General features: G+C 42.4%; 1 long non-coding RNA gene across 1 annotated transcript in view; it reads left to right on the forward strand.

The window, feature by feature from the left end:
• Window positions 1-1496, forward strand: part of LOC140849401 (uncharacterized) — a 29803-nt gene extending 28307 nt beyond the window's left edge. Inside the window, exon 3 of the long non-coding RNA XR_012131148.1 lies at window positions 19-1496. This is a non-coding gene — a long non-coding RNA (uncharacterized lncRNA). The remainder of the gene's footprint in view (window positions 1-18) is intronic.
• Window positions 1497-13670: the final 12174 nt, after the last annotated feature.

Consider the following 13670-nt stretch of genomic DNA (forward strand, 5'->3'; position numbering starts at 1 on the left):
TTTCTTTTTTATCTCTAGAATTGCCCTTATGTTTTCTGAAGTTACTTGAAGGATCATCTTTCAGAAGGAAAACGACCTGGCAAACGAACTGCTTCTGAGCCTGTTTATCCAGAGTGGAGGGTGAGGACACTATTAGGTGTGAAAAAAACAATTTCATGGGTATTAAAGCAGTAGTCCCAGGATTCAGCTTCAAGGACCAAGTGTCTCAGGCTGTTATTGAACAAGAGGCTGTGGATGCCAGTGCTCTTGGGGAAGGCAAGAGACTAGATTGAATATTACTTTATTCATTTTCTGAATAAGTATTTAGAAACATCCTTCACTTTTTATCTTTTCACCTGCACACCTGATTAAACATCTATAAAAGTAACTGCAAGGTTGAATAATCACCACAATGAGGACCAGGTGCAATTGTTCTCCCTGGAGAAGAGGGTGAACAGGGGCAGGGAGAAAAGCATGTGGGTATGACTAGGAAAGGGAAGACAAACAGGGCAGCCAGAGATGTGTTTCAGAAGAAGGTTGGGGAGATTATCCTGGAACATCCCCAGCCTCTGAACTAAGCCAGGCAGGGTGGGACTGAGCCAAGAACACATAAATACCTCTGGTAAGTGAGCTAATCATTTAAAGAATACGGAAAGTATGCATGGGCCTCAAGGTTAAAGGTTAATGGGCAAGGTTTCAAAAACAATTTCCTTAAGTAGACAGTGATAGGCCACAACTAATATCTTGTGTTCCCACATTAAAACAAGAAACCAGTTCAAATGCACTAATACATCTGGATTCAAAATTTTAAGAAAGATATGATTAGGAGACTGAGGAAAGCTGAAATCTTAAGCTGTAAATAAAAAAACCATCTAGTATATAGCATGTAGTAGATTCTGGGAAATTAATTATGTATGTATTGATCTTCCTGAACAGATGGTGATTCTACAGATAATGGTTCAGGGAAGGACCGTGTCTTCATCTGTCTGTTCCTCACAGTTGGGTTAATTCTATAAATGGTAGTTGATTTTAATTCAACTCAACATCAAACTTGCATTGTGGTTATACTTTGTGTATGCAGAAAAAAATCAGTGAAATTGTTTATAGTACCAAGAACTCCCTGTAGTGGATTTAACTCATCTGTACTTTCCAATTGAGAAAAAGAAAAAAATGATATACTCATTGCTTAATAAAACTAGGGTAAATATTTTAAGCAACTGGAAAGAGATCCAGCTATTATTTTTCACCCCCAAAAATCTAATGAACTGAAAATGGATTGTTCACCACCACCACCACAATAGCAAACAGAGACACTATTTCAAGTAGTTTACATATTAGTACATTTAATCCACAGAAAACCCTATAAAATAGGTTCTAGTATTGTCTTCATTTTACAGAGAAAGAAAATGAGGCACAGAGAGGTTGCCTTACTTGTCCAAGGTCATACAAGCAGGTCATGGCAGAACCTGGGTCTGAATTAGTGCACTTAGACTCTAGACTCTGTGCTGTGGACCTCACTTTACTACTTCATTACGGTATTGTGAAACAAGCTGGAGTAAGGTTAGAAAAAAAGATAATACAAAATTACTAGATAGGAAGTATTTTGTTCCATTTGGAGTACTCAGGGAAGACTTTGTAAAGGAGGAGCCATGTGAGGTGAAAGAATGAGTTGGATTTCAGCAGATGCATAAGGAAAGAGGTCATGAGGGATGGGGTGGGTTTGCATAGATGGATGGAGGAAATTTAGGATGGTGTTTTGGATGAGAGGAAAGGATGAGAAATAATATGGAGGAGAAGTTCAGGGCAATGTGGGGAAATAGTGGATAGACCAGTTTGGCTAGAGAAGACAAATACAGTGCTGATGCAGGAGATAACCTTGGAAAGGTGCAAATGGGGGGATGAACTTGATCCCCCTTGGCAATGGGAATCTTTTGAAAACTTTTGAGCTGGTAAAGGACATGAGCAGAAAATCTTTCTGGCTTCCTCTAGACCAAGAATAGGCCTGAGACTTGGAAACCTATCCTGAATTTAATTAGCAGTCAAGCCCAAATATAGAGTATGGTTTCAAGGGACTCAAATCTTAGTTGTATAATTATGCTATTTTGTTTACTTTCCTTTTTATATAAAAGCACCATTATAGACCCTGAGAGTATATTAATGATCAAAACAAATAAAAATAACCCTGTTCTCATAGAGCTGAATATCTAGTGAGAGAAGACCCGATGCACAGGTAAAATAAGTAAAAAGAATATGTGAATGTTAGATAGTGATCAAAGAAAAGGTGAAAAAAAAAGAATGGAAGGGGGACATGAATATAAGGGTGTTGAATTTTAGACAAGGTATCCAGGGAAAACCTCTCTAAGAAGGGGACTTTTGAATAAAGATTTAAAAGGGTTGAGGAAGGAACTGTGTGGAGGAAGTGCTTTCCAGGAAGAGAGGAGAACAAGTACAAAGGCCCTGAGGTAGAAGCATCCCTGAAATGTCTGAGGAAGGAGGTTGCATGGCTGGTGTAGAAGGAGTAAGGGTGTGATTAATAGAAGATAAAGTGAGCTAGGTTAGTGAGAGGCAGATCATGTAGGTCCACATATAGGCCATAATAAGGACTTCACTTTTACTCCCAGGACACCGTGGTTTTGGAGCAGAGGACTGACAAGATCTGTCTGTTTTAATGGACTCAGTATGGCTAGCATGCTGAGAAAGGGCTGTGAGGATGAGTGAGGGGTGGAGACAAAGGCCGAAGCAGGGACACCTGTCAGGAGTAGGGTGGCAGCTGCGGAGAGGGTATGCAATTTAGAATATATTTTTAGGATATATCCTATAGAATTTTCTGGTGGACAAGATGTGGAGTATAAGGAGAGAGAGGAGTTGAGAATAACGTGATAGATTTTTGCCTGAGTCACTGGATTATTAGAGGAACTGTCTTCTTTTTGGTAGTAGTAGAGAAATAGCTATCAGGGGCTCAGTTTAACATGGGGAAGGCTGGAGATGTCTTTTAGACATTAAAGTAGAAATATCAGGTAGGAAGATAGACAAAAGATTGGGATTCAGCAAAGGATAGACACACACATGTTGGAGCTGTAATACATGGGTGGTATTGAAGCCATAAGCTGGATGAGGTCACCTGCAGAGTGAGCACAGGTAGGAAGGAAGAGATTCAAGTACTGATCTCAGGGCACTGAACATTCAGAGATGGGAGGGACGAAGAGAACAATCAAAAGAGTCTGAGAGGGAAATGCCGGTGAGGTAAGAGAAAAATGAAGTTGGTGGGTTGGACTAGACGCCTGGCAAAGAAAGAGTTTCAAGGAGAAGAAAGTCATCACCTGGGCCCAGTGCTGCTGACTGGCAGGTCAGATGAAGCCTGAGAAATAAGCCCTGGGCCTAGCAATGTGGAGGCCATTGTGACATTGAGAAGAGCAGCATTGGTCAGAGGGAGAGAGTGCGGTTGGGTGGGTTTAAGAGGCTGGACCAATCTTTTTTCTTTTAGCAGTTCTTTTGGCTTGATGTCTTTGGTGGAGACCTGCTAGGGAAAATGGCCTTCAGAAAAAAAGTGCTTCCATGGAGCTCTGCCTTTGCATGGTTTTTCTTACATGTACATTTGTGGATTCGAGTGTTTTCCTGCCAGTAAACTCATACTGATGGAACCCTCCTTTGGGCAAAGTTGTGAGATGCAAAGAAATGGAAAACATATGTCTAGTGGTCACTACCAGGGCCCATCACATTTCCCTTTCCTTCACTCTGGAAGATTGCCTCACCCCCAAACCAAGAATGGGCAGGTGACCTAAGCTTGGCCAACCAGAATGCTACATTTCCTTTGGCAAAGTGTTTGGTTCAAGGGCCAACAGCTGTTATCATGCCATAGGCTCTACCCTCTGGCACTTGTGTGCCTGGCTTGGGGAGACTGGGGCATGAGAGGCTGGATTGGGGAGAAGCCTTCACTTCCCCTAGAGGCCCCAAAATGGCAATGTGCATGAGGTAGGAGGCTGTGTGCCTTCCAGGGGACAAATGGCAGGTTCCAACAGCAAGTCGTTACTGCAGGGAGATCCCTGGCAGACGGGCAAGTCACACAGGGAACCTCCCTTTCCAGCTTGTCTCCCAAAGCTGACTCGGTACTTCACTGGAGCGGGTCGAGAACTGCCTGGCTGTTTTGCATTATCAGCATCCATTACAAAGCCACATGATAAATGACAGCCTATTTCCTCACTTCTGTTTTTGAGGGCACCACAAAAGGACATCACACTCAGCAGTCATGCCTGGCTAGAATTCCCCCTGTCCCCACCTTCCCACCCCAGCCACAAGTAAGATTCTCTCCAGTGCATGATTGATCACAGGAATGGTGGACTCCAGCTGAAGCTGGGAGAGAGGAAGGATGGGCAGTGGGATTAAAGTGGATGGGAAAGTTAAAAGAATGAGACTTTTTATTTTTGCAATGTGCCCCTCTGCTAACCATTATTTCAAAGCTTCCTGAATGGAAACAAATCAGGAAACAGCAGTGGGACTAATAAAATCTTACTGGGGAACAGCTGGGGATAGCATCAGTGATCATTAGTAATACCACTATATTGTGGGACCTTTGAACATACATAAACTTGGTTAATATCCTTTTTTTCTCCCAATGTCTCCAAGTTTATTTCTTTGGGCAATAAAGTATAATTCTAAAAGTCAAGTGACTTGCCCAAGGTCACCTACAACAGATCAATACAGAGCAAAAAGCTAAAGTTATGCTTGTAATTAATTTTTTTACCCCTTCAAATTGAATGTGCTTAGCTTTCCTGGCTATCCCCTTGGGGTGATCCAGCTCCTTTTCAGTCTCAGCTAACACATGGCTGACAATGTCACTTTTTGATACTAAGACAGAAGATGAATGTCCTGGAACAAGTCCCCCCAGCTTTCTCCAGTGATTGAGCTGGTTGACCTGGCCTGAATATTGCCTTAAGCAAAAGCACTTCAGACTTTAAAGAATTGATTCCCCTTGAATCTCCTCTCCTTCTCATTGTGGTGGGGACTTTTGCCCTCCTGGTCCTTAATTTTTTAAAAAGTCACCTCGATCATGGCTTTTCTTTCTGCTCTTTTGCTCATTCATTCATCAGTGTAATGAATTTATAAAGCACCAATATTTGGGTGCATTTACTATAGGCCAGATGCCATGCTGAGTTCTGGAAGGAGAGTACCTCAACCTAGTTTAGGGAGTTAGGAAACCTTTCCTGGAGGAATGACTGACTAAGCAGGCATGTGAGGGACAAGTAGGCTTTAGCCAGGTGAAGAGGAGGATGGAAATGCCTTCCAAGGCAGCAGGTACATATACCTGGAAGCAGTGGAAAGCAGGGTCCCCCAGAGAAGTGCCAAGGTATTCAGTTAGTGAGGAGGACTCTGAAAGACAAGACTGTAGAAGCATGAAGGCTGTAAGGAGTATTGACTTTCTCCCAAAACAGTGGGTAGCTGGCAGGGTTTTAAATACACATGCTTCAAGCTCATCTCTCTTCCCCTCTCTCTCATCCTAAAACCCTAATGGCTATGGGAGAAAATAAAATGCTTTTCAATAAATACCTGAGTTACCAGGCCCTGGCCACTCCCATGCCTTTTTAACCATGGGTGTGAATTTCCCCAGGGCTTCAGATTACAGTACATTAATCTGCTTTGGCAGAGAGAGGAAGTGGGGGACTCCCGAGAGCTACTAATCATCCCTTGGCAAAACCTAATTTCAAGAGTGATGCTGAACAGAAAATGGTTAAGAGAACTCCAGTGGCCCAGGCGATGCCGAGGAGGCAATTAGGGAACAAGCATGGCCAGGAAGGAACAATTCAGTCCTAAAATTCTGTGATCCAACACCAAATTCCACGAATGCTCTGGAAGACACCGAGCCATTCTTATGACTGTGTGGGGAATTTAAACACAACAACCTCCTTGTCTCTCCTGCTGATTTGTTTTGGGTGTTCCCTTTAGATTCCATTTCTTACTCTCCACTCAGGGAGTGGAGTCTTGGAATGTGCTCCTTTTTTTTTTTAACCTTTTACCTCTACTTTTCACCCTTGCACATGCCAGTTTCAAAGAACTGCTCCTGTTGAAACCATTGTCATCACTGCTGCTGCTCCCAAGCCATCCCCTCTGCACACATAGCTCTTGTCTGGCCTCTCCCTGACAGTGGAAGAGAGAATTCAAGTCGTATGGTGACTAATCTAATGGTCATGCCTTAGACCTCAGTTCAGGCTGCCGTGTCAGTCTGGACACTTTCTTAAGATATCTGCCTTGCCACTGACCTCACATCAAGTCTTTCCTTACCAAGGCCCACTCTATCTTACTGAATGCCACCCACCCACCCAACCCTCCTTACCCTACTTTCCTTTTCCTTTTTCTATACATCTGTCTTGTAATATACTATGCAATTTACTTATTTACTATGCTTACTTTTTATTCTCTGTTTTACCCAATTGCAACACAATCTCACCAAGGGTGTGTCATGTCCCAAGGGCCTGGGATATAGTAGGTGCTCTTTAAGCATTCACTGAGTGGGTGAATGCTGTCTCAGCAGGACAATGCATTATTTTCCATGATTACTTTCTTGCCATGCTGGCAACAGATGTGGATATCAAGGTGCATGGTGTTTGCACAGGTACCATCTCTGCTCCAGGGTCCTCTGAGGTATTCTCAGTATTTAGTAAATACTCTTTAGACACATCCAAGTGAAACAAAGGATAAAGAATTAATCTTTAATAGGCATTGACGATCAAGGAGAAAAGGTTTGTTGTCAATAGTCAAATTTATAAACAAATGCTTCCAAAATGGCAGATGTGGGGGGAGATTACTGATCCCTGGAAGAGCTGCCCCTGAGTATAAACCTTCATGAATCAGGAGATGGCAGGCCAGCAAACACTGACCACACTCCAATCAACAAGGTCAGTGAAGAATTTACATGCAGGAAGTCATCTATTTTTAATATTGCAATTGCTTTCCTGTTTTCCTTTATTTGGCATGTTACCACAGGAGCCCACTTCCAAGAGGTTTGTTTGAATGCTTTCCTCTCCTATTTTTCTTTTTTTAAATTTGGATGCATTTCCAGAGAGCAAATGTTCTCCTATTATTTAAAGAAAACCAGGAGGCCGGATCATCTGTCAGGCTGAACAGTGTGAAGTGTGAGGGTCACAAGGGTGGTAAATTGAAATGTTAGTCTGAGAGCAAGCTCTCTGAGGGTGAGGAGTGGTGGGAAAGGGCGCATGGCCAGCAAAGAGGGGCGGGCTGTAGGCTGCATGAGTTAACCCAGAGAAGCAGGAGGTTTCTGCTGAGTTGGCAGGACATGAAGTGAGTCCCTAATGGTCCAGCCGCCACCCCAGTCCTACCTCACCACACCCCCGTGGAGCTGAAGAGAGACATTCGTTTCATACCCAAAGCAGTCCAAGTCCCTCCTGATGTACTTTTCTGGCCAATTGTCTCTTATTCAGCTGAGGTTTTATAGACTGCATTTATTTCTCAAGCACCAAAACTATAAAGATTCACAACTGTTTGATTATAACTCAGCCATTGGTTCTGTTTGCATTATCCTTTGATTAGCTCTTTGCAGTGCCACGCTTGGCAAAACCTGGGTAGGAACAGAAGCAAAAGCATCAAGAGATTTCCTGAACATAGATTCTTTACTGTACTGCGATTACCGTTGAGCTACATTTTGGCCTGGCTCATGCAGTTGACTGGGTCCCAAAGCTCCAAGGCTCATCTTCTCCTCTGTGTGGATGAAAGACTAGAGTTGAGTTGAGTTGATGGACTCTTAGTCCTTCCCAACGAGTATTCCCTGGTCTTCAGCCAGCCTCCCTGGCCCTCGGTTATGTGACATTTCCGTGCCCCTGCAGCAGTCCCAAGGAAGGCATGTCCCTCTCTCTCTAGAGAAGCAGCCCGGAGTTCCTGCCCTGATCTCGCAGATGTTTCTGTAATTTCTCCTGGAAACCTTGACGGTCTTGTGCTCCTGCAAGTTCTAGATTCTTGCTCCCAGCCTCTTTCTGTGTCCCTTGTTTGGTGTTTCTGAGTCATAGTCAGATGTCAAGATTGGATTCCTTTTTGCCAGGATTGACTCTACCTATTTTTCTGGTGACTTCAGCAGACTCTTAAGGAATTTATGGGGTAGAAAGACTTTAAGCACACTCATTTTTCACAAAGACAAGGATCAACATTGCAAGGAAGAGATGAATGAGCCATAATTTTCATATTCAAAATGATTCCAAACATTAGTTCATTAGTCCAAATGGAGTTGAGCAGTGAACAATGCTAACCCCATATTAGAAAACAGAACTGCTTAAATCATTGCTGGTCAGGACAGAAGCCCAGCAAAGAACTCTTACCACTAGTACCATCTCTCCAGGATAGAAGTTATGTTTTAGGAGAACAAAGCATTTTGCCTTATAAGAGCCAAGCAAATAGCCCCTGTTATAGACACTTAGCACTCTTGTCTCAGGCATCCATATACTTTGAAAAAGGTTGTATTATTTGAGCCAGAATTGGCTTATTAATATCCCATACCTTGTTCAACAAGCAATATAGGAAATACTCATAATAAAATATAAGCTTAAAATTGAATAACAGGGCCAGAGAAATCTAAAACAGAACAAATATAGAATGAAGATGAGGGAACCCAGAAGGTGTTAGAGTAATTGAGCCATAAATTTGCCTCAGAGTTCCTGATGACTAAAGCAAATATTGTTTACACGGATATTATATCCTCTGGGGGGAAAATACCCTTTCCTCAGGAAGCAAAGCCTTTTGCTTTTAGTTCTGAAGGAGATATCTCATGGAAGGCTTCAGCAAATTAAGTAGCATTTTTGTAGATTTATCTGTTGCATGGTACAGAAGTGGAACCTTGGGAAGGTTGCAGAACGTCTCTGCATAGCAATTTTCCATTATGTCCATCCATGCTGGGGGATTTATCATCCATGTCGGGGCAGAACTGAGGCTGATTCATTTCTACTGAATCTGAAGATTTCATGTGTAAAGCACTGTGTTGGCTGCTCTGGAAAATATAAGAATAGAAGAGAAGAAATGGTCTTTGTCCCTTGGGTCATTAGCCCAGGGAGGGGGACACATAAATACATAAAGGATTCCTATTCAAAGTAGCTTGTTCTCTTAGTTTGCGTTCCTATCACAGAATACCACAGATGAGGTGGGTTAAGCAACATTTATTTCTCACAGTTTTGCAGGCTGAGAAGTCCACCATCAAGGCACCCATAGATCCAGTGTCTGGGGAGAGACTTCTCTCTGGTCTGAAGATGGCCCTCTTCTTGTTGTATGGAGAGCACAGAGAGTGAGCAAACTCTCCTGTCTCTTCTTATAAGGGCACTAATCCCATTCATGGTGGCTCCACCCTCATGACCGAATCACGTCCCAGAGTTGCCCCCTGCTCCCAGTATCATCATATCAGGGGTTAGGATTTCAGCATATGAATTCTGCAGGATACAAACATTCAGCCGTAACTCTTAAGTTTCGTGTTGTTATAAAGTGTAAACAAAGAGCTGCTGGGTGAATTCATTTTCAAAAGAAATATTTGCTACCCTTTCAATAGAACTGTTTTATGAGGTTGGGCCAATACTTTTCAGAAACCACTAAGGAATAACAAAAGCTACAGAGCCCAGGGTTTTCTCTGACCATCGTGGTAAAAAATGTGCCAATCCCTAAACCTGTCTCTTCAGCCAGGCCGTCCTGGGCCACATGCACGCCCTAGCAGCCCAGACTGAGACCAGGGAGGCCTGATTGTCCAGGAGAAGGTGTGAGACCTGCTACCAAAATAAAGGTTGCTGGGAAGCCCAAAGCCACAAATGTCCACCACCTGGCTTTCCCTTTTTCAAACATGTCCCCTGTTTGCTAGCCTAGATAACTTAGTCTCTTCTTGATATTCGTGGGACCCAGATTCAGTTATTTATTTCTAACTGAATTTGGAGGAGACACAGTGAAATACATCATTCACTTTTCTTCTCATTGGTGGAGTCACAGTTAACTGTAAGGAAGCAAATAGTTCTGCTTCCTTTTCTGGCTAAAACAGCTTAATTTAGAAAATGTTCCCTATCACCTCACTGCTGTTTCCAGGGGAGCTCGGTGGAAACCCTCCAGCCCTTGTGTAATTCCTTAAATCCTGCACTTCTATTAGCCACCAAACCATGCTTGGGTCACTTGACCCCAGAAGAGCAAGACTGAAAAGTGAACATGCACACTGAGAACCTCACTGTGAAAAATTAATCAACTCTTCTTATGAATTATGGCATAAGACCAAGGAATGTGCTCACATATATCCTGGTCGGGGGACTCCTCATGGACATAGAGTGCACCTGGGGGACTTGGAGGCTGCATCTTTGATGTAAAATCTTCTCTTCTCCCAATCTGGATATTAATTCTTGTTCTGTTCATACTGCACATGTAGGAGGACAGGCAATTGGGCGAAACTCATCAGGAGGTACGCCTTTCCACTCAGACCACTTGATACTCCCCCAATTTTTTTGTACTGTCAGCGGAATGTAGGAACAGTGGCATAGATAATGAAAAATGAAAGAGAATATTCAGACATCATTTTTCCCCAAAGCCAATATTTTACCCTGCATATGTAATATGTCACCATTCTAATGCATGCTGAAGATTTGTTAGCCATTGCACATTTACACAGAACAGATTTACTTGCCTAATTCTGTTAGGCTAGACATCATTTTTCCCTCGTATCCAAAAATTGGTTGAAAAATTTCCCCTAAGATGTCCTCTTTAAACCCCAAATTCAACACATCTATAAGACTTCCATATGACTAAAACCTGAGAATCATCTTTGTGCTCTTCTTTCCCTTTTCCCTGTCTAATTATACATCAGTCTGTTTGTTTATCAATCTATCTTCCCCTGAGTAGATATGTACTGAGCTCCTTCTATTCAAGAGACACTGTGTGAGGCACTGGGGGTACAATGAAGCAGAATAGATGCAGTCCTGCCTTGTGGAGGCTCTCTTCTGATAGCGGAGACAGATGTGGCTTAAAAAACCATAGACACAAATGAGGAATTATAACCAGGACACATCCTAAAAGGAGAAATAAGCGCAGTTGATCCTTCTTGCGTAATTACTCCTGAGTCTACACCTTCTTTCCCTTCACCACAGTCACAAGTCTTGGCCAGCTTCCCCCTCTCATGTCCAGATCTCTGCAATAACCTCTGCCAGCACAAATGAGAACTCATCATTGCCATCACACCTTGAACCTTTTGCCTGAGTGCCTCATTTTTTGAATTGTCCTTCCTGTTTGACCCACTCACTGTTGGGTCATCCATATTCTACCACTCTTTACAACCCAGAAGTGTGATCCCTTCTTTGATTCTGTCCTGTTATCTTCAGCCCCAATTGATCTCCTACCTTTCCCCATAAGCAACACTCTTTGGCCATATCATTTTTGTGGCACATCTTCCATACTGTGGTCATCTGTATGCATCTTCTGTTTTGTTAGTTTGTAAGTGCCTGAAGGTCAAGGACTCAAAGGTCACTTGTCATTCTTTTAGATGTGCCAGCATCTGAAGTCTTTTTCTATATTTTGAAAAGTGAGTCGTTAGTGAAGACTCAGCCCACCTCCTACTGTGAAGCTCCCAGACACTCATGTTCTCACCTTGCCTTGTAGTTATGATGTGTGCATGTGAAATATTTTTCCAAGCAAATGCTCCAAATGAAACTTTGAATGGAGAGCTAATGAGAAGGCAGCAGGGACATTAAAGATGCTCTCTGGTAGAGGTGGCAGTCCAGCAGGACTGAGTCCCATGGTAACAGTGGTGGTAGTGTGACAGCATCTACTGGTACCCATGACAGTGAGATAGTGGTGATAATTCCCTCACCAGATATGGTCTGTGATGTGACTTCAGGCTTTGTCCCTATTGGCATAGCCACATCTCCCCAGGATTCTGTGATCTATTCAATATCCTTTTATTAATCCCTTTCTGTTTAACTCAGCCAGAGTCTGTTTAAAGATACAAACACAGAGTCTCAGTCATTGCAGGAAGTTTATAAATATCTGTTGAATGAATAAATGAATGAGTCTCTCTTACTGCTAGCTGTAATAGCTTCTCTAATACTGAATTTTTTCATTCATAAATGGGTTAATAATTCTTAACCCCAAGGGATGTTGTAAGGATTGAATAAGATAATGTATGCAGAGCAACTAGCACATAGTAAGTAAGCAATAGAAAGTACTTATTATTGGAAGAAATATGGATCTGAAGATGGTCATAACAATAACTCAATGAATAACCCCTTGCTTGCAAAGGAGAAGAGGACTTGAGTAGGAGCTCCCTGTCAGGGACATATGTGCTAGACTTCTAAGCTTGTTTCATTTAATCCGTATTTACACACTGATTGCTTTTGTGTTTCCACGAAATCTATGGGTTGTATGCATGGGCGTGTCACCTGTCTGCACCAGTGAATGCAACTCTGTGTGAACAACTCACTGGAGAGTGTACACTAAAGCAGATGCTTCTTTTAAAAACATTATGCCACCTTGAGAGCCTCAAAAAAAGTCTGTGCTTGGCGCTGGAGTCCAACATCAGGAAAACCAACGTTAAAGAACACCTGTTGGCACCAAATCTTGCGCCAAAACAAGAGTTTTTTTTTTAAAAGAACTAGAGCGCCACTTGCAGGACGATGGAGGAGCTTGAAGAATGAAAGAATAGTCAGAAAGGCAACCATGTCGCAAGGAAGAGCAAGCAAGAGTGGAAGCCAACAGCAGGTCGAGAGGAGCTGCCAGCTGACCGGCGAGGAAGCAGAAGCAGACGGCAACCAGGCTGCGAGACCAGGCGCTGCAAGCAAAGGGCGGTCTGAAAACTGCGGCACGGCAAAGATAGTCAGTCACATGTCTGTCCTTTAATAATTCTTATCAAACAGGTGATTATAATTCTCACATTCTCATACCCAAGGCCAACATTTAGGATATTTTGTTCAGCATGGACTTTTTTCCATTAAGTTCAACTTTTAAAAAACTTTTCATTAAAATATTATTTACCTTGATTACTGAGTTTTTAAGGGGGGGCAGGGCTTAAGTTTTGCTCCTAACTCACCTCCCTTTGGTCTCAGTCTTGTTTATACCAAATTGTAGGGTAAATATCCCCACATATGATCATATTCATTCCTCATATCGAGGAGCGAATATGCTACCCCATGAGGTAGTAAAGCAAGCTGAGCCACCATTCAGGGTCTTGTCAGACTTAATGCAAACAGTGTTCATTGAAAAATTTAACCTGTTCAAATTGAATCTGAACATAAGTTTGCCTTCTTTCCACCAAAACATAACTGCAGTCCAGGGCAATAATACAAAAGACAGCATAAGGAATCCAGTAACAATGGATTAAAATATATCAACAAAATTCATTCTAAGAAGTATAATAATTGAAATTAGGATGGCAGAATGACTGTAGGGGTCCAAACAATTGCTTTCTCAACAAGTACTTGACAGGAATCTCTCAAAAAGTTATGCTGAATCAAGTTTTCCCTGATATTCTCTGCTCCAAAGAAACATCTTTCTCAACAAATTCTTTAAGCCATTAGCTGGATTTGGCATATTACCCAGTTCAGTGTCTCAAAGCCCTACTTGTATTCTCCCGGTCCATCATAACAACCTGCTTTAAGTATTCATTTCTTCCTCAGTTAAAATCGGGAATTGGTCTCCCTTGGATACACATCATCAAAGCCATTTTTAATTAAATTTCTGAGAAA

This window comes from Manis javanica, chromosome 5 (assembly GCF_040802235.1).
Source record: "Manis javanica isolate MJ-LG chromosome 5, MJ_LKY, whole genome shotgun sequence".
NCBI classification, from domain to species: Eukaryota; Metazoa; Chordata; class Mammalia; order Pholidota; family Manidae; genus Manis; species Manis javanica.